Below are 25844 nucleotides of genomic sequence, written 5' to 3'. Positions count from 1 at the left end.
GAAAAAGCCTGTCTGGAAAGAGTGGGGACTCTTGGCCTCCAGCTATCTCTGCCAGGCTCATCACAGAGAGATCCCCAGCTGCACTTCCAGGCTGTAAATTAAACAAACAGTATTTCCTCTACACCAGACCACAGGGAGGGCAAAGAGAACAATGTGGCCTTATTGCTGTTATTTCCTTTGGTTTCAATCTCTGTCCTCTGCCCCCCACCTCCTCCCCAACCCCATGTCTCCCACTTTACCCGATTTGTCATTTATTACCGTGCTTTAAAGAGAGGCAGGGGGAAAAATGCTCAGTGCAAATTATATTTTGAGCTGTTGTGCTTTGCCTCTTTGGCAGATAATAAATCTCTCTGGCAATGCTCCTCTGTATAGGATTTGTCATTAAATGCAATTAAACAAACCCTGCAGGTGTCCATGATCAGGCCTGCAGCAGCCCATTCACAACTGCAATGTTATTATCAGCCTGACAACAAAACACCAGATATTTCCTGAGCTCCTCTGATCGATGAGCTTGCCTGATTTGGAACTGGAGGGAGGAGAGAAGGGGGACCAGAGAGGTTCAAATGCTCTTTAGACTTATTGATGGAAAAGTCAAAAAGCTGCTCAGCAATCAGAGGAAAGGTGGAGAGAGAAAAGGGCCGAGGGACAGGAGGGCTAAAAGGGAAAAATGAGAGAGGAGTGTTTGGGAGTCAAAAGGCAGAAACAAGGTGAGTTATCACACGGTGCCCTTCCACACAGCGAGCTGGTTAATGCACAAGACTGGAATTTAAGAGGTGAGGAGGGTATTTTAGAGAGGATTCTGTGGCAGCTGGGCTTTCAGTGGTGTCATGTAGCCTCCCTGTCCAACAACCCTCTCACCCTGGGACAGGACTTGACTGGCAGGTTATCCTGTTGTCCAGGGATGTCCGTCTGTCTCCACAAACTGCAGCCAAATGGATCAGACACACAACTAATTTCAAATCCCACCTGGAACAGTCAATGGAATCGGACAGGGCCGGGAACAGCCTGGGACAGTGGAAGGTGTCCTCACCCATGGCAGCAGTGGCATTGGACAGGTTTTGTGGTCCTTCTAGCCCAAACCATTTGGGATTCTGTGACTCTCTGAGTGTAAGTTCTTCCCTATCCTCATTCACACCAAAGCATGTCCTGGCACAGCTTTGGGAAGCTGCAGAGGTGCTGCTGACAGGACTTGTCCAAAGCAGATGCAACAACATTCACACCAGAATTGTTGTGTGCTCCGACAATCAGGAACAGGAAAAAATCTCCTGTGGTTTCTGTGAGCCATCCCAGGCAGCCTGTGGAGTGTGAAGGTCAGGGATTCACAGGGGACTGCTTGCCATCAAGTCCAGCGAGAGAGAAAAATTTGCCAGCACCGGTGGAATTCTTCTGCCTGACTCATTTGCTCTGCTCAGCCTCGGGGTGCTCTCAGGATGAACCTCTGTCCCCTCCTGTTCTCACCCCAGCAATCCTGCTTCAGCCCACTTGATTCTGGGGCACACATGGAATTGCAGTGACAAGGGACAAAGCCCACATTACTGCTCCAGTGCCACCTAAAACAATGGAGTTTTGAACAAGGGGAGTCCAGGGCATCAGTAATGCCTGTGTCGAGTGTAAGGGGTGATTATTTACTCCTACAATAAAAAGCTTTTGCAGGAGTCTTTGAGGTTTTAGAGCCTCATCTGTAGGGCAAGTAGCCTGGGACCCTGTTTGCTGCCATCCGAGGTCACACTGGGATTGGGACAGAAGGAGCCAGGAACTCTGTGATCCAGCCATGGGTCTCAGAATAAATATTTTCCTGGAGCCTGCACCTAGATCACTCTGCAGCACTGGTCTCTGGCTCGCCGAGCCTTGTAAAAATCCATTAATAAAGTTTATGAATAAGTGTATTTTGCATGGTCTCTCCTACAGACCGTGGGGACATCTGGGGTGACACCGGGTCACAGCAGCCGGGAGCCATGGATGTGGCCAAGCCCAGCATCTTTACTGGAACAGGCACTGCCCCACTCCGGTCCCTTCCTTCTCCCTCTGCTCCTGCCTGGGTTCTGCGCTCGGCCCCGTCTGCCAGAGCCCACGGACGGCTGTGGTTCCGGGGCTGGCACACAGGGACCGGCTCTCTCCGGGGACAGAGGGGCGAGAGCCGGCGTGTCCCGAGGAGCGGGGGGCTGCTAATGAGGGTCCCTGGGGTGGGGTTACTAATGAGGGTCCCCGGGATGGGGTTATTAATGAAGGTCCCTGGGATGGGGTTGCTAATGAGGGTCCCTGGGATGGGGTTGCTAATGAGGGTCCCTGGGATGGGGTTACTAATGAAGGTCCCCGGGATGGGGTTGCTAATCAGGGTCCCTGGGATGGGGTTACTAATGAGGGTCCCCGGGACGGGGTGCAGCGGTGTCCGTGCCCCGGAGCTGCCGTGAGTCCTCCCGGAGCTGCGGATTTCCAGCACGGGAGCGGCGGGGCCGGGCCGGTGGGGAAACCCCCGGAGCTTCCATCAGTGGCTGCGAGAGCGGGGAGAGAGCAAATCTAGGGCAGGATGGAAATGCACAACCGATTGGATCGACTTCAACAAACCAACGAATACTTTTCCCCCGTTCTTTCCACTTCTCTTCCTCCCCACCTCCAGCAGTTCCTCTCGGCGCTGCTCATCTCCCTTTGTGCACCTCTTACCCGCACTCTCCTCTCTAAACAGGTGCAGTTGCCACTCAATAGACTTTAATTACCACTTCAAGGGCTCTCACCGGGGGCTGCGGGAGGGTGGAGATGAATTTTCCCGAGGATTATGCGTGCGGCTGAGTTCTCTTCAGTCAGATGCTGATATTGCTGCCAGCCAGGATCCTTCGAGAGATCGGTTCTTCGGTTCCCTCTGTTCGTGTTAACAAAAAGGAAAACTGCTGCTGAAGGGAAAAAAACAACCCAGCCATTACCTGGATTAATTAGCAGGACAGCAAATGGGTCCGGAGAAAAACACTACAGAAAATTTACAGCCCAGGAGTCTCAGCTGGGCTTCCAGACTATTATTCCTCGCAAATCAAAAGTGGAGAGCTCAGCATCTCGGAAGATTTCTGTGGGAGACTGGGCTCTAAAAATACAAGTTGTTTTTAACCACTTTACCTTTTTTTTGCTCCGTGCTCTTCCCATCACGGCTCGCTGGAGAGATGTGCTGTTAATGCATCCTGCTGGGACCCTGGGGATTCCTCCCAGGGAACGTGTGGGTTCATCCCCGGCTTCAGCACAGCTTGCCTGTGATAGAGGAATTATTCCCAGTGTTTAACTAGTAACATAACATTATTTTTATTATTAAGATCCTCTTCAAAAGGCACTCCTGGAGAATGCAGAGCAGCTTTATGCCTGTCAGAGCTGCCTGGAATTGTTTGCCCAGGATGTGAGTGCACACTTGTGGGGGTGCACACAGAAATTTGGATATGTGCTCCTGTGTGCTGATACGTGCAGGGAGGAGCTGGGAATACAACAGGATCTTTTGGGACAAGGGAGATTTCCGAACACTTAAAAAATAATTTCTTTCCCTCAACGTTAACATTTCTAATTTTTATATAAAATGAAATCTAGGAAGGAGATTTTTATAGCAAATTAAGCAACATTTTGTTCTGCTGCAATTAAGTTTGTTTTCCTAAACAAGAAAATCAGCAAACTGGGGAGATAGTGCAGCCAAATGTGCTTTTGCAGATGTGATTTCTGTGAAACGTTTTGCCTAGCTCCAAAGCAGCTGGGCATGTGCAACATCTGAACTCCTGCTTGGCTCCTGCCCTGGCCTGGTGCTGGCAGCAGAGTCGGTGCGGGCTCTGCTCTCCCGATCCAGCCGGGAGAGCTGGGGCTGAGCTCACGCCCTGAGCCGCCCTGGGCTGGGGCTCCTCTCACCCCATTGCGATATTGCATTATCCCGAGCAATAAACTCCTGCTGAGGCTCCCACTGCACCCTGTCTTGCACTGTGCAATGCTCTGGAGCAAGAGCAGAGGGAGCACGGCCGTGTCAGCCCTGAGGCATCGCCTCGGCCCCTGGGAATGTTCTGCTCCTCTTTCCTCACACTTGGGATGGAGCTGTGCCCTCATAAGTGAGGAGGTGGAAGACACAGGGCCTGAGATGGGAAAAGGAAGAGTCACAGGTTCCCACTCACATTTCTCAGCTTGTCTCCTTCTCATGTAACTCGTTCTTTCAGCTTCTAGGATTTAAAATCCTTCTGCTTCATCACCTCTTCCTTCATCATCCCAGCCTTCCTTTCCTTACGCATTTTGATTTCCAGGCTCATCTACCACAAGTTTTCCTGCCATTTCTGCAGGGCTGGGATGAACATTGATCACAGCCATCTCAAGCCCATCTCTCCTTTTTCCCAAAGAGCCGATGAAAATGTCACCCATGAGATAATCATCATGTTGCTTACATCCCTTAATTGCTCTCAAAGTACAGTCGGGGCTTCAGAGCCTCTGTGAAAGGCAGGTTCTGGCCTTTGGCACATTATTGACAGGCTGTTGATAGGCCCCTTTGTTGAGAGGCAATTTTGTCCTTTTTCCTGTACAATTTTTTGGTTTTTTTAAAGACAACCCTTTCAGAGAGAGTAGATTTCTAAAATAGAGCTGAGCTTTGAATGAACAGGCATCAGAGTTATTCCTGAGGAGCGGTGGCACACGTGGGAGAGGAGAGCTACCAGCACACTTTGTGCAGGACTCTGTACAGGAAATCAAACTCAGATGACAAATGGCTTCATCCTTGTTGCTTTTTAGTCCTTCCCCTCTCAGACCTGATAATTAGATGTTTTTTTGCACTGAATTACTAAAGCACTGGACGTCTTGTGTGTTCTAGTTAATTGTTCCACAGTAAACAGGAGAAAGTTGACACTTCAGCTGTGTAGTGACTCATTTGTATCTATTAATGATAATTCTTAGGGGTTTTTAATACCTGCTGGTAAAAGTGGACTGAGATGTCCTCATCACAACCGCCCCTCCTGCTCCCAAAAGTTTTGCAGGTCTGGGGCAGGAGCAGAGCAGAGCCAGGCACACAGACAGAGCCTCCATCAGACTCCCAGAGGACACACAAAGGCTTTAAAGTCACCTCTTTAACAGAGATTTATTTTAATGTGCCCCTGATGTGGGCCAGGGTCCCTCTCAAGGTAACCCCACCACAGCCCCCGGCACAGCCGAGCTCCACGCTCCAACACAAACCTGAGCAAAATACCCAGGCTCTTCTAACCCCAACCCTGAGAGAAATTAAATTCTTTCCTTTCTGGAACAATGTCCCTTGGAATGATTTTGCCCCTAATGAGCCCCGGCTGGGCTGCTGTGTTCTGGAGCCACTGGTGTGCATGTTAACAAGGAGGTGTCTCCGTGTGGAAGTGTGGAGATGGCTGGCCCTGTAATGGGAGTCTGTTCAGCATCCTAAATCCCGCATTAGGCTGTGCCTGTAGGAACCCTGGGATGCTCCATGGAGACTGCCTGGAGGCAATCATCCCTCCAGCCTCCTGGCTGTCCTTAACCCAGTGCTCAGCTTGCAGCTATTCCAGGAACCGCTGCAGACATGATCAAGTTCAGCCCCTAATGCATTCACCAGCAATAAGGTGGGGAAAGTGCCCATTGATCTGGGATGAAAAGGGAAAAGGCAAAGGGCTGTGGTATTCAGAGAAACTTCCATCTCACTGGGATTTGGGTCTTGAACCCTGTGAGGGACTGGGAGCCCTGGAATTTCATTGTTTTCCCTGAGTGGGTTCAAATCATGAGCAATACTCAAAAAACATCACCTGCCTCAAATTTATCTTCGAGTCCTGCTTGATTCAAATGATGCATCCCAAATGATTCCTGTCCCAGAAACCAATTTCATACTTCACATCCACTTAAATACACCTTGTACAACAGGTATAGATATACACACACACATTTAGATTTGTGTGCTACATGGAATGGTTCCATTCTTTAAAAATTCCGGAAAAGGAGTTCTTCCAAACCCGTTCCCTCATTGACAGACCAGCAGAAAGATACAGCACTTCTCTCCTAGAAAAATATACCACCTCATTTATTTTTGAAAGTTGTGAACTCATTAGCTGGCAATTAATGTTCTACCCACCTGTGCAGCCCCTCACGTAAAACCTGCCCAGAGCTCCAAGCCCACCTTCGTCAGCACAGGGTGAGAACTGCTGAGATAAAATGTTGTCTGAATTAGATGGGGAGGATTAGAAAGGTGATAAAAGCTAAGCCAGGAGAAAATCACACGATAAATAGGTCTGGCAAGATAGATGGATAATCTTCCTCCCAGGCCAAACCTGACAGGATAATCACCTTTTTCTGTTCTCTGGTTCCATTTGCTCTCAGATCACCAGAGCTTTACAGATATCACAGAATTTGGTTTTCTGGTACCCTGGAAATGCGGATCACGAGGTCTGTCTTTATGGACAAGGGATCTGAGGTGCCTCACTTAGGAATGACTTTAAATTTCAGATTAGGATTGCAAAAATCAGCCAAACCATTGCCTTTTCTTGTTTGTTTCTCATTGGTGAAACCAGAGCTGCAGCTCTTTTCCCAGCTCACCTTTTCCCAGCTGAGCCAGAGTGGGAGTCAGTCCTGTCCTGTCCCGAGGGTGTCCCTGTCCCTGCCACCAGCAGCTGTCACCAGAGCCAGGTCCTGTGCAAGGGCACAGCTCTGCTGCTGCTCCCTGATCCCGGTGGGGTCTGCATTCAGCCTGGCCATGGGATCAGGGGAACTGTCCTCCTGTCCCCTCTGTCCCCTCTGCTTTCAGGGTACAGATTATCTCCCATAACAGAAACAACCCACTGGAGCAACTGAAAACTCTTTAAACATTGCGAGCTCTTTCCCAGCTGTGGAAGGGTTTGTCTGAAGTGGCCTTTGCTCTCCTCGCTCCTGAGAAATTCCCACTGCTCCTGATCCATGCAAGGTCCGAGCCTGCAAAGTGCCCTTTGCTGGAGCCTTTGCTCTCCAGATGGGGCCTCCTCATCTGAGGGGAGGAACTCGGGAAAGTTTTCCATCTCTTCGTGGCATTGGGTTAGGATTTCTCCACAAACATTCGACTGGCAGCACGGAGCAGCAGAATATTTGATTAGGCAGAATTACAGACCACAACATTAATAATCTTGTGAGCTGAACTGAAAAGATTTGCTCCTATTCTCGCTGGGAATGGTGCAATTTTCTCCTTTCTAAGAGAAACTTTGCTCTAATGGCAGGGTGCATTGTCATCCCACAGGAGCAGGTACCGACTGTTGCCTCTGATTTTGGGGGGCTTGAATCCATGCAATTTTCACCTGGGCTGGAATCTGGTAGGTGGACTGTTCATCATGGCTCTGGATTTTCAAAAGAAATTAGCAATTTTGGACACCTTATATTTGTGTTTGAGACACTCTGAAAGGGACCAATTACAAGAGTGAGCAGGTGCTTAGAGGTCCCTGAAAATCAGGATTAATTGGAATATGTCATGCTGGGCACCTGAAAACTAAAATGCTTTGGAAAATCACAGGGGAGGGAGTTGTGTTTCTGAACATGACTTGGGAAGAATGAACAGCCTTAAGTTAACACAGGATAAAGAGAAGATCTTTGCATAAAATTATGGAAACTTCCTTTAATCCTCAGTGCAGGCAAGTGCTTGACTTTAGTTTGATCCCTGAGGGAGCTCAGTGCTGAAGTTTGTGCAAGTGCATTTATATTCTCATGAAGTGGGGCCTGATATTGTGTAAGTTACTGTAGCTTTATGAAAAATTCTGAGTCCCCAAATTAAAATAAATCAAAAGGCAAAGTTCTCTCCTCAAGGACACGCAGGGTTTGCTGGCTTGCTGCCAGGTCCATGTGCTCACCTGCAGAGCCACAGGCTGTGCCATGAAAGATCTTTTCTTTGCCTTTCCTAAACCCCTGAGCCAGAGTCCCAGAGGTGGAATCTTTAAGTGCTGAACACACACAGAACAGAATTTCCACGTCCCAAGGAGCTTTAAGGTCCCTTCCAACCAAACCATTCTGTGATTCTATGACTTGGGTGAGCAGAAAACCCAAATCCTTTGCTCAGAGTTCCGTGAGATCTCCCTGTGGCCCTGAAGCGTGGGCTGCAGGCTGGGGCTGTGTCCCCCCTGTGTGGGACACTGTGCAGGGCTGGGCTGGGGCAGGAGCAGCGTTTGAGAGAGGCTGAAGGTGAACCTGGCTCAGGTGTCTGGGGCAGAACAAATCCCTGCCACAGGCACAACAACCTCGCCCTGTTTATCCAGGCTCAAACGCTGTCGCACATCTTGCGTCTGAATCCACTCTCTCTCTTTCCTGCCGAGATTCCCAAGCACCTCCCAGTCTCCCAGCTACTACCAGATGCCACGATTGCAGTGGAGTGGCAGCGACACACAGACAAATATTTGTGCAAGGCACACAGAGCCAGGAGCCTGGAACATTGTCTGCGTGGTGGGAGGGGGAGAGGGCAAGGAAGATCCTGCCTTTAACAGGCTTTATTTCTATGGAATTTTAAATAATAAAAATCTGGATGCCTGTATGGTGTTTATTTCTAGCAAAACTTCAAATATTTCTTTCCAGCAGGTGACTCCTGCTAGGCTGATTTCCAGTTTTCTCATTTTGAAGAATACTTAAAGGGTCAGGAATTAAATTGAATTAAATCCAGACCTTACCCCGAGTCCTCTGCTCTTTAGAGACCTCTGGGTTGGATCCATCTATGAGATCTACCGAAAATTGCCAGTAAAAAAAAAAAGTGACAAAATATGCCCTGAACAAATGGAAATGAAACTTTGATTAAGCAAGACTGCACAATAAAAAATTTAGTTAGCTTTGAGGATGTGATATCATCTGTCCTACTATTTTTTATATTAAATATAAAATCTGATTAGGCCATTTCCCAGAATGCAGAGATAAACCCATAAAAGCAGCAATAGGTATTTGGTGCAATATAATTTTCTGCCTTCTTCTGCATGGGGCAGGATGTGAAGAATCTGGGATTTTTCCCCTTATTTTCCAGCTGAACTTCATGGGGAAAAGCCTGACATTGGTGCTGGCAGAGACAGGGCACTGGCCAGAGTGAACCTCAGCAGCTGTTGCATTCAGGACAGATCAGAGTCACTGTGTGCACAGAACTGATGGGAGATGTTAAAAGATTTACAGAGAGATAACAAAGATATCTCTGCACTCCAGTTCCATAGGGAAACATTTCCACCCTTACTTGGTTCAATGTCTAGAAAATATGTCTAAAGGCTGTGTGGATATTCAAGGCCTGAAAGGAAATAACTTTCTTTTCAAGTGTTTTTCTTCTTTTTCTCCCAAAGTATTTAATTCTGAAACAACAAATAGGAGTTTCCTTAAAATGGAGAACAGTTTGATTCCTTTTCCTCTCAGAGACCAACATCACTCAGGAAAAATACAAGTGTAAGGACAGGAGATGTGGCCAGGCTGAGCCTGGATTAAATCACCTCGAGCCTCTGTTCAGCAAAGTGTTTAAACACACATTTAGCAGAGCTGGGGGAGAATTTCCAATGAACAGGGATTCATTCAGGGAATACCCCAGCTTCCAAAAATGCGGATAAAAAAATTGAAGCAAATCACTTCAGCTGGCAATACTTCTATGAAATGCTTAATTTCCAAAGTGCTCAAACACTTGAACATTTTATCTTTTTTATTTTCTATATTAGATCCTTGGTTTATTAATCTAAAGAGAAAAAATGTTTTATTTCAGCTTAAGCCAGAGATAAATACTTTGTTGTTTTAGTTTTGTCAAATTTAAAACAAAAATCAACCACTTTGTTTAACTTGATCACACTCAATTTTTAATTTTTTTTTCCTCTGGAGGGGAGCATTTGGGGGAAAATTCCACTCTGATTTAGCTATTGGGCACTTCAGTATAACACAATCTGTCCATGGACCCAAAGTGTGCCACTACTGCAAGGGAAATTTTGAGTAGTCAGATAGAATCAGCCATGGAGGAAAAATAATTTCAAATAACTGCTCACGAAGCATCATCTCCCAACAGAATCTTGGCGAAATGTCCTGTTTCTCCTACAAACTAGGGAATTTTAAGAGCAACTTTACACATGAACTACCAGTCAGACACGTTTTCAAAACAAGAGCGTTGGGTCTTCCAGCAAAAAGCTTTGATGTTGAGTAGATGGGAGGTGCAGGTTGCCTTTGGATTCATGTAATCATTCTGTGCTTCCCAAATGTTTTTATTCCCTGTCCTTCCCGAGGCTGCGAGCGTGTCTTACCTGAGGCTGGAAGGGATGTTCGGAAAACGCATCCATCCCAAAGTACCTTCCCAGCTCATCCAGCCAGACCCCGAGCAGCTCCCGAGTGAGTGCTCGGGGCACTGGGACGGCTCCCGGTCCCTGTGTGTCCGTGTCGGGCCGGGCTGGATGGGGACGCCACCCGGCCATCCCTGTCCGGCACCGGGTACCTGCGGGCAGGTGACCGGGCTGTGCCAGCGCCCTTTGCCGCTCTCCTGCCTCCCCTGTCCCGCCGGGACCCCGCCGGGCTGGACTCACCCTGGCCCCGGCGAACGGTCCAGCGCCGCCTCGGTGGCTCTGGGCGGGCGGCGATGTCCCGGGAGAGTCCTGCCCGCCCCCGCCGGTTCCCGGTGCCGGTTCCCGGTGCCGGTTCCCGGTGCCGGTTCCCGGTGCCGGTTCCCGGTGCCGGTTCTCGGTGCCGGGCTCGTGTCTCGGTCCAGCCCCGCCTGGGAGGCGCCGCCGGGCGCTGTCCGTGGTGCTGATCCGCGGCCCCGCCGCCGGGATCCGGTCGGGATCCGGTCGGGATCTCCCCGGGATCGCCCCGGCTGTCCCCGGGGCCGGGGGAGAGCGGCCCCTTCCCCCGAGCGCTGCCCGCGCCCGGCAGAGGCGGCACCGGCTCCACAGGTGGCCGGGGAGCCCCTCGCAGCGTCCCCGAGCCGCCTCCGCCCCGCGGGGCTCACCTGTCCCTGGGTCACCTGGGCGGCGGAGGGGCCGGGGAAGCTGCCCTGCCTCTGCCTCGGGGCTTTTATGGCCCGCCGGGGGGGCGGCGGGCGGAGCGCCCGGGCGGGGACTCCGCGCCTCGGCCAACGGCAGCGGCCGCTCCGGGCAGCTGCGGCAGCATTACATCATGGGACCGCCCGCCTTCAGTGTAAGAGTCTCACCGGCAGCGGGGACACTCGGCAACAGGTCCGTCCGGGGAGCTGCGAGCCCTGGAAACGGGGCAGCGCCGCGCTCCGAGCTCTCCCTGGCAGCGGCAACAGCGGGGACAGCCCGCCGGGAGAGCCCAGCTGGCTCCAGCGTGAGCATGGAAGCTTTGCTTTGTGCGGGTCACTCGCTCCGGACTCCCCAGGACCAAGCGGCACCAGCCCGTCCTCTCCATCCTGCCGCAGTGTCCCTCGGCCTGGGGGCTCGCAGCCTCTGGTTTCCCACTCCGATGGACAAGCCAAGCTTCAGCCCTTATCATCCTGTTCTCAGGGCTGCCTCATTGGCAAACCCTCCATTTCTTCCCAGACACACTGAACTGAAGGACGGCCCAGATCTGAGTACCTGGAATCCGTTTGGACCTCTCCTGTTTCCAGAGCAAGGAGTTCCGACATCCATTCCCTCAAGTGTGCCAAGGAGCACAGCATTCAGCACGATAAATTTAGAGAATAAATTTATTGCCTAACCCTCAGAAACACTCATGTTCCTGGGTTTGACTGGGGGTGTCAGCAGGGATGGGTTTGAGTTGCACCTCTAAGACAGAAAATTCCCAGGTTGCAGGCACCAATTTTTCAAGGCTGCCCAAAGTTACCCCTGATGGTCAGTCTGTTGAATAAAGCTTTGTCTTCTGGTGTATCCTGTGCATGGGATGTGTCACCACATGATACCAAAGGAAAAACAATAATTGGTGGCAACATTAATTAGATAGAAATCATAATGGTCCAAAGATGAAGGCTTGGTCTGGGTAATACTTGAGATCCACAGTCAGATCTGATTTGGGAAATTTCTGCTAGGAACGGATCCCTGCAGGTAAATATGGGGCTCTCAAGACCTGTAAGTAAGAGCAGATGACATGAAGGAACCCATTTTCCAGTGGCACTGGGTGCTATTCAAATTTCAGAGCAATTACAATAAAGCCAGGTGCTCTGTTTCCAGCTCTTTTTGTTTGTTTGTTTGTTTGTTTGTTTCCCCCACTACCATGGATCAAGGGCCAAATCCTTTGCCTGGTTTGCAGCAGCCCAGGCCCTGCCCAGCCAAGGTGACAGCGTTGTTTTGCCTGAGGTGAAAGCTGGTTTGGGGCAGAATGTACCTGTGTGTGACACAAATCAGTGAATTTGGGAGGCTCAAACCCTGCAGCAGGGCATGAGCCCAGCAGGACCTGGTGACCTTGCCATGAATTAGCCACAGCACAAAGAATGTAGATTGGTGTTGGGGTAGGAGTTACAGCCTTGCTGGTGCCTGACTGTGGAGACAAATCTGGAAGCCATTGCTCTCACTTTGCCAAGGCAAAGCAGAAATTTGGGGGAAATATGAAAAGAATGAGAGCTGAAGCTGTAAACAACATCTTACAGAAAATGCTGAGGGGTTGGATACCCCTCAGCTGAGGAGTTCTTGGATACCCAATTCCCTTAGAGCATCCTGCTAGAAAGGAAAGCCAGAGTAAGGAACACCCCCAGCTCTCCCAGCCCAGCTGCAGAGCAGAGGGGCTCCAGTTCTCTGTATCTACAAAGAACAGCCATTTTGCAGCAGTTCACAAGGCATGAGACGTGCCTGTTACCCTGAGAGCTGCAGCCTCTTCTTTTAGGGCTGTTGGGCAGGACTTTGGACTCAAGTCCTTTCCCTGTGTTCTAACTGGTGATGTTGGCCAGCAAATTCAGTTGAGGTTTCAGAAATGTGATTTTCAAAGGGAACCAAGCGATGAACACAAGCTGTACCTGTCCAGCCCAAAGTGTCTCAAGCCTGATCTACTTATTCAAAAGATTAATTTGAAATGTTTGGCTTATTTTGAGTAGAGCTGGGAACTCCCTGTGACCATGGCACATTCATTCTCCCTGTCTCTTCCACCTCGGGAGATTTGTCTGCCTCACTCATTTGCATTCAAGATTTGTTTCAGTGGAAGAGGGGATCGGACAGATTTTTTTTCATGGAGAAAGTCTAGGATGAACTTAGAATCCACGATAAGAAAGGTCACTGTTTGATTTAATTATTTTGAGTTGTTTTCCACCCCGTACTCGGAGCAGCTCTCGCAGCTCAGTAATTAGCAGTGGAGCGGAGGGGGAGCGTGCTGGACTTTGGCCCCATCTGACCTGATTCATACAACATTTCTGATTAATGCACCTGGTCACATGGCAGCTGTCAGCGACTTGTTGCTGGGCATCCAGAGGTTTCCAAGGGAACCGCTCCCTCTCCTGCCGATGCTCCTCAACAAGTGCAGGAGAGCCGCGGTTTGGTCCCGAGGGCCTGACGCAAACCGGACAGGAGACGGGAGCAAAGGTGTGCGGAGAAACCCCCGAAATAGAAAGCTCTCAGGTGGAATTGGGTGATGTTGCCGGCGGAGCGGCTCGGGCAGAGCCCTGCGGTGCGTGCTCGGCTCCCCGAGCCGTGAGCTGCCTTTGGCTCAGCCCTCCCGGCCGCCGCTGCACGCCCATCCCACACACGCCCATCCGAGCAAAGCCGCATCACAGCCTGCCCATCTCCAGAGCAGGGACGCTCCCGGGGAGCTCTGCACAGAGCAGCTCCAGGACACGTTTGAGACCCCTTTCCTGAGACGTGTTTAAAAAGTCTCTTATAATCACAGAGGCCTCGACGGAAGCTTTCCACCGCTGCAGGCGCAGACCCAGCCTACCTGGATCCTTTGCAGGCTGGCACAGAGCTCCCACGTACACCAATCTCCTCTCCCTCCTCCAAAGGCCTTTCCCTGCACATGCAGCCGGAGTTCTGCCCACACGCAGGCGTGGCAGCATCCACGCACAGCAGCTCCTCGCACCTCCCTCCACGGTCCCTCCTGTGCCCGGTGCTACCTGCAGGCATCTCTGAGCCTGCTTTTAATCCCTGCCTGCGATCCCTGCCTGTGAGCCCTGCCTGTGATCCCTGCCTGCGATCCCTGCCTGTGATCCCTGCCTGTGATCCCTGCCTGCAATCCCTGCCTGTGATCCCTGCCTGTGATCCCTGCCTGTGATCCCTGCCTGTGATCCCTGCCTGCAATCCCTGCCTGTGATCCCTGCCTGTGATCCCTGCCTGTGATCCCTGCCTGTGATCCCTGCCTGCGATCACTGTCTGCGATCCCTGCCTGTGATCCCTGCCTGTGATCCCTGCCTGCGATCCCTGCCTGCGATCCCTGCCTGTGATCCCTGCCTGCGATCCCTGCCTCTTTGCACACTGACCAGAGAGCCACACACAAATTTAAGTTGGAGAGGACCTCTAATACCACTGAGCCCAACTGTTAACTCAGTGCTGCCAAATCTACCTACAAACCTTTCATTGCAAAGGGAAACTGAGGCACAGGCAGTGTCTGCAAAGCTCTCTGCAGTGCAGGGAGTAGGCAGAACAACAGCTTTGAGCACAGCAGGAGGGGGCTGCAGGACAGAGGATCACAGGATGGTTTGGGCTGGGTTGGAAGGGACCTTTAAGATCACCCAGTTCCTGCCACGGGCAGGGACACCTCCCACTGAACTGTTTATGATGGGAAGGGAAAGGTTCAGAGTCTGGCTCCTGTACCTGTTAACTTGGTTATACCTGGGAATGTTTCATGCAGGAGGAGCATCCGACTGAGGAGAAATGTTATTTGGACTAAAACCAAAGGATTTGCAAGAGCAGTGTCCTGGGTTTGGTTTGGGTAATGTTAATTTTCATTCTAGTAGCTGGGGGCAAAATCAAAACTGCCTGTGAGCCAGTAAGTTAAGGCTGCAGCAGGAAAGTACAAGTCCAGGAAGGGCAGAGAAGGCTCCAAATGAACAACAGCTCGTTAGAGTCAAGGTCTGGACAGACTCAGACACTGGTGTGGGGCTGAGCTCTCCCTCCACGCTCAGATTACGCCTGTGAAAGGACAAGGGGATGTTTGTGTGGAATAACCCACTTTTAATGAGGTGTCTGCCAAAGGCACAATCAAGGAGCGGCAGAGTCGCTGGCGCCTCGGGGGAGTGGGGATGGCTCTCCTGCCTTTATTGACCCCCGTGTGCCTGTGCTTGAACTGGTGACATTGAGACCATCACAAACATAATGAGGAGGAAGAGGTCGCTCCGAGGCGTGTGCCTGTCCTTGCTGGGGTTTGTGCTCACAGCTCCCGCAAGAGACTCTCGGCTGCTGCACCACTTAAAAGGAGAATATTGTAAAAAATAAAGCCCATGCAAACAGAGTAAACAAGGAGCTTGAGAACTGGATCTGTCAGGGACTAGGGCAGCTTGTAAAGAGAGGTTAAGGGAAAAAAATTAAATAAGTGAAAACAAGCTGAAGAGCAAACAAGAGCACTGGAGGCAATATTTCCATAAGCATTAAAAGTAGAACCTATGCTCCATTTTTTTTTTCAGAAGTGCTTTTAACACATAGAAGTCATAATCACATGCCCTTCCAATAAAATCTGGGATTCTACCTCCCTCAGGTATTTTAGATGCTGTTTCTAACAATACGAGGAGTCAGTGCCCCAGTGAAATTACCAGGCCAGTTTAAAACAAACAATAAGAATTGCTTTTTCACACAGCACATAATTAAATTTTGGAGCTAGTTTGCCACAGGATATCTTGTAGCCTGAAAATATAAATAGGTTCAAAAGGTTTTAGACAAGATTATGGAGGTTTGGTCTATCAGTGATGATTAAACTTAATAGTTTGGATGCAACATCCAAGCAGACCCCACAGATTGCTGGAAGCTACAAAACTGTGAGTGGGAGAAGCCTTATTCTTTATCCACCTTTGTGACCTGTCCTGAGCATCTTCCTCTGGTTATATCCAGGGTCAGCACACTGGGATAAGGACGTGTCTCCTGTGGAGCAGTCAGACCATGTTTATAGTCCTCCCTGCACCCCACTCCAACTCAAACACACAAGCCTTGTTTTGGATGAAAATGATGAAAAATAAACCCCTTGTGAGGCGCTGCAGCGTGTGCTCTGCTAGAGAGCAGTCTTATTCATTAAGGGAATGGTCTTGTATGCATTTGGGCCTGTTATCAGTAACACTCCAAAGGGAAATGGACTACTTAAACCTATTATATCACTGCTTTATTCACCGTGTGCTGCCATTTACCTCCTACATGACGCTGGGCTCTAATAGCACCAGTTCTGAGAAACCCTGCACATTAGCCACAAGCAGCTCATTAATCCACTGTTTTCATTCTTGCAAAAAAATGGGCTCCAACCACATGAGAGCTCAGATGCTGAGTGCTCAGCCAGAACCAAAACAGCTCTGTTGTGCCAGCAGTTCTGAGGTAGCCCCAAACAGAACAGCACTTCCAGCTGATGGGGCACAAAGGGGGGATCCTTGGGCTTGGAGGAACAGGGGCTGTGCAAACAGGGAATGGGACAAAGCTGTCAGCCAGCAGCTGCCGCAGGAAAACTTGGAAAATTCAATTCCTGGAGGCTCCAAGTCACGTCTGTGTGGTCTTCTCTTGGATCAGGTCCTGGCTGTTGATGTAGCTCCATCCCCGGATATCATTTGTCCCAGACAGAAGGAAAAAAATGAAAGGCATGTCTTGAATCCCAGCACAGGGAGTCCATGAGCAGGCTGGGGACTGGCAGAATTCATTCCGAGCAGGTACAATGAGCTCTTCCTCGAGAGCCCTTGAGGAAAATGAAAGGCCCCATGTGCCAGCCCGAGGCACAGCCCAGGGAGTCCTTTGGCCACTCCGCAAACACGCAGCAGTTGCGGCACAAAGCAGCTGCCACATCTGTTCCATCAGGGACAAGAGCCCTGTAAGGGCCTGGCCTTTCTCTCCAAGCCTGCTCCTGTTCTGTGCTGAGGAGCTAAGCTGCTCCATCTCCTGGCTGCTGCATTCCCTGACCCAGCTCCTCTCCATCCCAGGGCACAGCTCCTGCAGAACTGCGTGGGTGTCTCCAAACAGGATTATTGTTGCTGAAATCTCCAAGGCTAACAAATGAAACCTGAAACTGGAAGATGGACAGGAGCTCACATGAAAACAACTGCTCATCCATGTGGGAGTAACAGAACATCTGTGTTCACAAACGAGGCACAAACCAGGAACAAGGGGCAATACTTTTTCATGAATGAGACTTCAGGAATATGAACTCTGTTCTCCTGGTCACTTTTTCCTGTCTTATTTATCCTGCCAGCTCTGTCCCTGCCATGGACCTCTCCCAAAGTCATCAGGGTGCACAGAATGTAGAATATCCTGAGTTGGAAGGGCCCCACATGGATCATCAAGTCCAGTTCCTGAAAGTGTTGCTTTATTTGAGCTAAGTGAAAAATGTAAGCAGGGAAATCAGGCTTAGAGGTGAGCAGTTGAGAGTTTATTTCTGCTCTTGGGTGAGGACATGAGTGAAATGGGAGGCAGGGGGTAGAGGGCTGCTGGTGGTGGCAGAATTCCTGCCTGGCTGGGCTCTTAGTCCTGCTCAGGAGAACTGACAGCCCCACCATGCACACTGCCCAGGGAGACTGAGGTAAAAACCCCTCTTGCCAAAAGGAAATGTGATTCCAGGGTCCTGTGTCCTCCCTGCTCCAATGTGTCTGTGCAGAACAGCTCTCAATGAGCAGGGAGCTGAGAGGCACTTACAGAGGCATTCAGTCTCACACAAAACATTCTCCTGGGGCACGAGGCGGATGGAGCAAGGCCAGGCTGACTCCTCTCATCGAGCTCAGCTCCACTGAAATCAATACATGATTAGGCAGTGACTCCTGTGCTTAATATTCCACCTCTGAACAGTACCACGTTTGTGCTGAACAAGGAAGAGTCAGGCTAGACACGGGGAAAAATTCTTTGCAGTGATAGGGATAATATATCCTGCAACAATCACTTTACCCAGCGGCACGAGCTCCAGAGCTCTGACCAGTGTGGGTGACAGGCCCCAGCTCCGGGCTGTCTCTGCCCCCTTTCCTCTCCAGCTGAAGCTGCCATGACAAGTGCCACAACAAACAGGCTGCAAACCCCTCTCCCCACCTTCTGCATCTCCCTGCCCCACCTGAGGCCCCATTTTCTCTCGTGATGCTTCTAATGAAACTAAGTGGCTGCAAGCAGAAAGTTTCCACTTCCTGCCTCGGGGCTGATTAGAGTGGAGCTGCCACCGGCAGCATCCCGGCTGAAGCCGCTGCGGATGGGAACCCTCGGGGGAGGGATAAAGTGGTGCTCCGTGCCCTCTGCTCAGCGAGCACCATTAGAGCACTGACTGCCTAACCTGGCAACCTGAGAGAGCAGGACCTCGCTGCTCTGGCTGCTGGGGCCGAGGTCTCTGGAAAACATGGGCTGGTGCATGGATAGGTGATATCCTCCAGTCCTTGACACAGAGTTGCAGCAACAGAACCCAGAGGAGAAGTAAAGTTCTTTTCTCATGCGTGCTGCAGCAATCTTGGCTGGTGCTGCTCAAGGAGAGCTGGTGTCAGCTGCCGTTTTTGTGTGTCCTTAATGCTGTCAGGAGACACTTCCCTCCATCCCTGGTGGACTCTGTGTCCTGAGGGGGGAAAAGGGACAGCTGCCAGGTGCTGCTCCATCTTTCCAACACTGAACAGTGACAGAGATCAGGGCTGGCCGATGCCACGTGCCCTCTCTTGCTCTTGGGTTACACTCCTGCACCTCGGAGTTGCTGGCTGTTCCTGGAAATCTGGGCTGAAACAGCAGGCCTGGGTTGCCCCACGATCACCTTGGGGATGGGAGGGGAAAGTAAACAAGATTCTGCTCAGCACTGCAGAGACCAACTGCTCCAGTGTTGCCTGGCAGATGGGGCCCAAGAGGGAGACCATCTGTTTGTGAGTGAAGCCCTCAACTTCTCTGTGTGAGAAGAGATCCAACGGAGTTCAGTGGGCACAGAGGAGCAGCCGTGGCCTGGAGGGCTCCTTCACTCCTTGGTGGACACCTTCTAGAACTGAGGCAGGGCTTGGACCTTGAGTCTGTGGGCTGTTGGTTTCCTGAGCGTTCCTATTCTTTACATTCTTTTTTTCTTCTCTCTCTCTCCACATCTCCACCCTCTTTTCCTCTTGGCAGTCCTTCCCGTGTTCGTGCAGTGCTGTGGAACAGTCTGTGTTCCCTGTTGCAGAGCCGGGCAGGGGCTGTCACAGCTCTGCCCACCCCACTCTCCGTGTCCCACAGACCCCACCTGGCTGTGCCAAGGCCACCTGCCCAACCCCTGGCTGTTGACACTTCACCTGGCTCCTGCAGCACATGCTGGTGACGCCAGCAGGGCTCAAAGAGAGGCACACTGGGGAGGTTGGAGAAGTGCTGTTAGACCTCAGAGCAAGGGCTGGCATCTCAGACAGGAGGGGATGGCATCCAGGGAAAGGTGGAGAAGGAAAGAGCAATTTGCTGATAGTCAGCATGTCTGGGAAGCTGGGAACATACTGCACTAAACCGATAATAACACCTTGAACAGCAGGGTGGTCGTTTCCATCTGGCCTCGTGCTGGGCTCGGGCTCTCTCATTCCTCCCCCCCTGCAGCCAGGGAATCCGAGGCGCTGGGATGGCACAGGTCACCCAGCCAGGCTGCAGCTGGAAAGAGGAGAGCTGCCACAGCCTCTTGGCTCTCCTTTTGCCCCAACTCCATCCTCCTTCGGCTGGGGACTAGGAAGGCACTGGAGCTCTTTGCTTAATTAGAAGTAACAGCTGAAGCACTTGAGAAACAAAAGCTCCTTTCTTTCTCTGCCCCACTTTTACTTGGGAGCCAGGGGTGGGGCACAATTTGCTTGGAACCAGAAAGCGCCCTGGATCTTGTCACCATGGCTGCACAGGCACAGCCTCCTGTTATCTCCAGAGGAACAAAACCCTCCTCCCACCCTCCCCTGTCTCAGCTGGAGCTGATAAAAGGAGAAGAAATAAACAAAACAAATAATAGTAATAATAAGAATAGAAAAATACCCCAGCCCAAACCAGCAAATAAATATTCAGGGAATGAACCAATCTTCTGCAGAACATATTATTTTCTGCAGTGGATTTTGGGTTGTTGGAGAACTGAAGGACTCCAATGAGCATTTCAGGTTATAGGGGCCATATCAGGAATTCTGGGATTTACACAGTCACAACTCAGGAGCATCCCAGATGATGCTGTTTGTTGGAGAATAACAATCTCTACCTATATACACATAATTGTACATTCTGATTTATTTGCATGTATGGATGTGTGCACTAATAACATGATCAGATATAACTTTCATGTCTTCTTGTTCTTGAACCCACAATGATCACATCACAAGAGCTGGACTCCTGCCTCTTCTGCCTCTGGGTCACCCCACGTGCAGGGACAGGGTGATGTCCCAATGCTCCTGGAACTTGGCAGCCTTGTGGCTGTGCCCATTCCCTGGGGAGCCTGGGCAGTGCCCCAGCACTCTCTGGGTGCTTTATATCTTTATATCTTTATATCTTTATATCTTTATATCTTTATATCTTTATATCTTTATATCTTTATATCTTATCTTTTCCTAATATTCCACCTAACCCTCCCCTGACAGACAACATATTTTTGTGCCATCATAGTTAAACTGTTTTTGGTACCTGGGCCCCTCCAGTCTCCACTGCAGTGTGGGCTTTAGAAAGTAAATCATAATGCAAACCAAAGTGGGCTGGTGCTGTTTTCGTTGTGTTCTCACAACTGAACAGCTAAAAATACACCAAATAGTATAGCTGTAAAGCAGTGAAAACTAGCAACCATATATTTGTATTTTCAGAGAAATTAGGGCTGTAACAGTTGCTCCAGACAGGCTTCCTACAGGAATTGGGTGGATAATTTCACTGGGTGCTTCAAGCATCAGAGCTCTGACCATCTGCTGAAGGCAACATACCTTTTAACAACATGTCTTGTTTTGGCTCCGTGCCTTTGGGGCCACCTCCCTACAACAGGCACTATTTCAGTGCTTAATTACACTTACTGTTAAAAAAGGACAACTTATTTTTAGTGCCTGTCTTTCCAATATCAGCTGGTGGCCACCGAATATTCCTCTGCCTGTGTGTGCCCATGGGAAGCAGTGTGTTTAAATCAGCCTGGGAATTATGTAGTCCATTGTAGCTGATGGCCCAGAGTAGCACTAAGCTGTCTTGTATTTAAAAAAAAAAAAATAAATAAACTGAAAAAAAATTATTCATGTGTGAACGAACAAATGAAGGGGAATAGGAACAACTGATACTTCAGCTTAACCTAGTTTCCTCCTCTTGGCACTGGCTGGCACACTCAGTGCTTTGGCTCACCTACTTTTTTACTGTTAGTAGTAGAAATGATAACACTTGCAATTTTAGCATGCAAATTATAACTTTGTAATACAATGAACATTTTTCTTAAGTATTTTTTTTTTGTTTACAGCTTTTTCTTGCAACTGCAAAAGAAAATCAAGCTGTCCTTCCAAAAAGACTGAATTATGAATTATGGCTGATTATGTCTTTCAACTTTTCCACACCCACAATTTCCCCCACTGGTTTTTGGCCCAACTGTAGCAGTAGTGATACCTAGAAAAGCCCAATCTGGGGCACAAAAGACCATCCATTTATTCCTGGGAGACTTGAAATGGACTCTTATTTTTAAACTTACCTGCCCTTCCTTTGCATATGGATTTACCTGGATAAATTCATTTAGACATGACAACAGCTTGCTGAAAAGATCAGGTTCTTGATAGCTCTGAGCACGTTGCTCTCGTGTCCTCCAATGGCCAGATAAACAGGAACATCTGCATTGCCACTGTAAAAACAGCAATAAGGATATTAATGAAACTGGGGGGAGAGCTGGGACAAGGCTGCAGTGCTCACATCCTCTGAGAAAACTCTCCCCAGGACTTCTCTCTAATGGCTTTGAGAACCTGAGTTAACAGATCATTTTGAGGGAGTTGCTGATATTTCCCCAGACTCACCCGTCCCTAAAGAAGCCAGTGCAGGATTTCACAGCACACCAGCTGTTCAGACCAGGCATGGACTTTTGGAGAATTTATGAAGGGAAGGAAACTAGGCAATGCTGGGGGTTGCAACACAGGTCATGGAATACCTCGAGTTGGAAGGGTTCCCCAAGGACCATCAGTCCAACTCCAGGCCCTGCACAGGACATCCCAACAATAGAGAAGGTTCCCGCTGAGCCTCCTTTTCTCCAGGCTGAGCCCTCTCAGCTCTCTCAGCTGCTCCTGCTGCTCCAGACCCTTCCCTGGCTCTGTTCCCTTCCCCGGACACACTCCAGCCCCTCAACATCCTTCTTGTCCTGAGGAGTCCAAAACTTGTCACCCCTTTGTCTCATAACCAGTTATGGTTAAAGACCAATTTCCCAGGGGCACATGGCTGTGGTGTGGCAGAGCTTGTTTCTGCCCAGGCAGTGTGTGACCCCTCTGTCCCCTGCTGCCCATGCTGCCCCTTTTATGCCTCAGCATCACGTGCTGCTCGGGTGTCTGCCCCTCCACTATCCCCAGCACACACCCCGCCATGTCCCAGCACCCACCAACTCCCAGCATCCGTGCCACTTGCTTGGCCTCTTTTCCTTTGTGCTGCTCCCCTCCACCGTCGTGTGACAGCTATTGTGTGGTCCCAGCCACACAAAAGCCAGCCTGACCTAATTTAAATCAGTGCTATTGAAGCCGTTCTTGTTTTATCTCCCAGCACAAGGGCTGTGCTCCCCATTTCAGAGGCAGAAGAAATGAATGGCTAATTGGGGGGGTATTGTGCACCGCAGCGTTGTCTCCCGGCCCTGATTGTCAGCTCTCCTGCTCCACGGTGCTTCCAACTCCCCTCTTGGAACAGCCACGCAGGCTTTGGGAGTGGAGGGAGGAAAAGGGGAGAATGGGACTGTGCAACCAGCGCAGCGTGTCAGGGAAACAAAGCCGAGCACGGCCGCTGGTGAGAGCTGGGGGAGGGCTCCTCGCTCAGAAAGGGCAGATGCTGGTGATAATAGAGGAGAATATCCAGCCTTCACCTCCAAATGAGCCCCCGGGTTCTTTTTTTCCCCGGCACAGTCCTTTCCCGTGCTCTGGGGACCGTTCGCGGGGAGGGGGTGAGGCACAGGGGGCTCCCACACCCAGCAGTGCCACACGGGTGGGAAGTGCTGGGAGCGGAAGAAGTGGGATAGGTCAGGGGCTGGAAGGGAGAATGCTGCGGGATCTTTGTCCTCTGGGCAAAGTTTGAGCCGTCTCTGACAATGGATCTTTGTCAGAAAAGCCAGAACATCCTCGGGAGCCATTCCAGCAAGCAGGAACCAGCGAGAAGAGGAGGCTTTGTCTGGGCCCCCAAAGCCAGCGCTGCCCACGCAAGGAGCATCCAGAGCCCACGACTCGGTGTGTCCCAGAGCTCCCAGAGCCCAGTGCTACCAGAACCAGGCACCACTGCGGGATCCAGGGGATTTTGGGAGTTCACACCAACAGCACGACATCTTTAATGGAATTCCTCCCTCTGCCTCGCACAGGTACCTTCCAAGAGCTTCCTCCCTGGAGCTGTCTGTTCTGCGGCTTGTCTCTCCACCCATCACCAGGCTGAAAGAGGGCTGCAGAAGAAAACAAAACCCAAGGCGTTTGAATCTTTCCATGGATGGTCTTGGGTCACTCACAGATTCACTTCCCCCTGCTCGAGGGAGAGGGGACCTTGCCCCCAGCTATTGATCAGCTCTGCCCCAGCACACTCAGCTGATGCTCAGTGCAAAGGCTGTGACCAGTCCTCTCTGCAGCTCTGCCAGCTACAGGCAAAAAGGATTTCATTCCAGGATGTTTAACAACAACACGAAGCAAACAAGTCTCAAGACACTGGGTTTGTCACGGACTTGGATGTAACATTATAATCCTTATCATAGATCAGAATAAAGCACTGGCAAGCTCTGAAGTTAAAGGACATGTGACAACCTCTTCTCTACCCCTTTTGGCCCCAGATCAAAAGACCAGCTACAAAACTGTAAAATGAAATTGTAAAATTAAAAGTAGATTTTATTAAGAGCAAGTGTTACTAAAAGTGAGGTTCTTTTTGCTTTCGTCTGGATTTATGATTAATTTCTCCCTTCTAAGCTTTTCTCTGCAGCCAGCAGAGCATAAAATACACTTCAAGAAAGAAAAGAAAACAGGAAAACATAATTCTCATGTTACCACCTGATTCCAAGGGCTGAGGTTATTACCAAAAAGAGAAAGATTGTCATTAAGTAAGTTGTTAACATTTCAGTAGGGTACGAGGAACAAACTTAGAACTATCTGGGATTGCCAGCTCTCGACTGAGGGTGTGGAGGCCCTGGGATGGAATTCCCAGAGCAGCTGTAGCTGCCCCTGGATCCCTGGAAGTGTCCAAGGCCAGGTTGAATGAGATTTGGAGAATCCTGGGACAGTGTAAGGTGTCCCTCCCCATGGCAGGGGGTGGAATGAGATGAGATTTAAAGTCCTTCCAATTCAAACCAGTCAGGCCTGGGGGCCGTTCCTCTTCCAGCCCCTGTCCCCTGGGCCAGGCGGATCCTGTCCCTCCCGGGCTGCTCTCCAGAGAGCTCCACTCCCTGTCGCCACTATTCTACCGACATCTGCTGGCAGCTGCCTTAGGGAAAAGAGATTTTTCCAGCAGCGCCCTGCGCCCCCTCAGCGGGAACCTCCCTGTGGAGCTGTGTCGTCTCTGAGGGGACCCCCAAAACGCCGCCCAGGACACGCACCTCAGCTGTCTCCTGAGACCAGCGGGTCTCTGGGAACTCAAATTAGTCATTGATGATAATCACTGGGAATCCCGCACGGCCCTTCCAGGGGTTTGCGGAAGGTTTATTTTGAGGTTGCCGTGAGGGAGGTCCGCATCCCCTCAGCCGCCATGGCGGGAACATGGGCAATCACCCGCCTGCTACTCCCATGGCGGGTTTCCGTAGTGTAGCGGTTATCACGTTCGCCTCACACGCGAAAGGTCCCCGGTTCGATCCCGGGCGGAAACACCTGCTTTTTTTCTTTTTTTCTCATATTTCGGGGTGCTCTTTTGTGCACTTTTATTTGAAGTTTTGGGGGAAGTTTTGGGGGATGTTTTTGTGTGTGGTTTTTTTGCTTTGTTTTGTTTTGTGTTACTTTGTTTTTAATTCAGAGTTATTTGCTTGTTTGTTTGTTTGTTTGTTTGTTTATTTCCCCGCCGTCTCCTGACAACTCGGGGCCTCTATCGCGTGTTGGGAAAAGAAGTAACCGGCACCATGCGCCCCATCACTGAGCAGCGCCCGACTCCCGCCAGGGCGCAGCCGGGCGGGCGCTCCGCGTGCCGGTGCATCCCAATTCGGTTCGGATCGGTGACAAACGGGGGGAAAAAAATATAACACGAGGAAGGAAAAATGCGAACTTGCGTTGGCCGGGAATCGAACCCGGGTCAACTGCTTGGAAGGCAGCTATGCTAACCACTATACCACCAACGCCCGCTGATACAGCTCCTCCCGGCTTCCCTCAGCAACATCACCCAGCCCGACCCAACCATTCTCCCGGAACAGGAGATAAAGCACAAGGAAAAATGATCATAGCTCCACAGCCGCCCCAATGAATGCTGAACTAGGGGCCCATCTCTGAGGGCGAGGAAGAATCTTCTCTTCTTGCTTTTTCTATCCTGTATCAGCCTCAGTTCTCTCTGCGCCCACCCTCTCCATGAAGACATTGGAAGGGACTGCCCAGGGAGGCGGCAAACTCACCGTCCCTGGAGGTGTTTAAGGACAGATTTAGCTCCGTGATCTGGATGACAAGGTGACTATCGGTCAGAGGTCGGACTCGATGACCTCAGAGGCCTTTTCCAACACCTAATCTATTCTCTGTGATTTTCTAATAGCTCCGTACTCCCGCAAGCATCTCGTTCCCCCGCCAGAGGCAGTGCTTCCTACCGTGAGGGCCGGGTGCGCTCCCGCCGCGC

General features: G+C 50.5%; 1 long non-coding RNA gene and 2 other non-coding genes across 4 annotated transcripts; 1 reads left to right on the top strand and 2 right to left on the bottom strand.

The window, feature by feature from the left end:
- Nucleotides 1-582: 582 nt before the first annotated feature.
- On the bottom strand, nt 583-25805 carry LOC111940440 (uncharacterized). 2 transcript variants are annotated; one of them, XR_015279233.1, is made up of 6 exons: nt 25630-25805; nt 23426-23499; nt 21604-21723; nt 3106-3234; nt 2733-2857; nt 583-2517 (listed from the first exon to the last, which is right to left on the bottom strand). It is a non-coding gene; the product is annotated as an uncharacterized LOC111940440 (long non-coding RNA). The 2 variants fall into 2 exon arrangements; XR_002869520.2 differs by lacking the exons at nt 583-2517; nt 23426-23499; nt 25630-25805 and adding an exon at nt 6065-6134 and having other exon boundaries at nt 2685-2857.
- Nucleotides 24828-24900, top strand: TRNAV-CAC (transfer RNA valine (anticodon CAC)). The gene has a single exon. It is a non-coding gene; the product is annotated as a tRNA-Val (tRNA).
- On the bottom strand, nt 25291-25362 carry TRNAG-UCC (transfer RNA glycine (anticodon UCC)). The gene has a single exon. It is a non-coding gene; the product is annotated as a tRNA-Gly (tRNA).
- Nucleotides 25806-25844: the final 39 nt, after the last annotated feature.

The sequence above is a fragment of the Cyanistes caeruleus genome, chromosome 25 (assembly GCF_971803275.1).
Source record: "Cyanistes caeruleus chromosome 25, bCyaCae1.hap1.1, whole genome shotgun sequence".
In the NCBI taxonomy this organism is placed as follows: Eukaryota; Metazoa; Chordata; class Aves; order Passeriformes; family Paridae; genus Cyanistes; species Cyanistes caeruleus.
The sequence above is the reverse complement of the archived record's forward strand: the minus strand, read 5'-3'. Positions and strand labels throughout refer to the sequence as shown.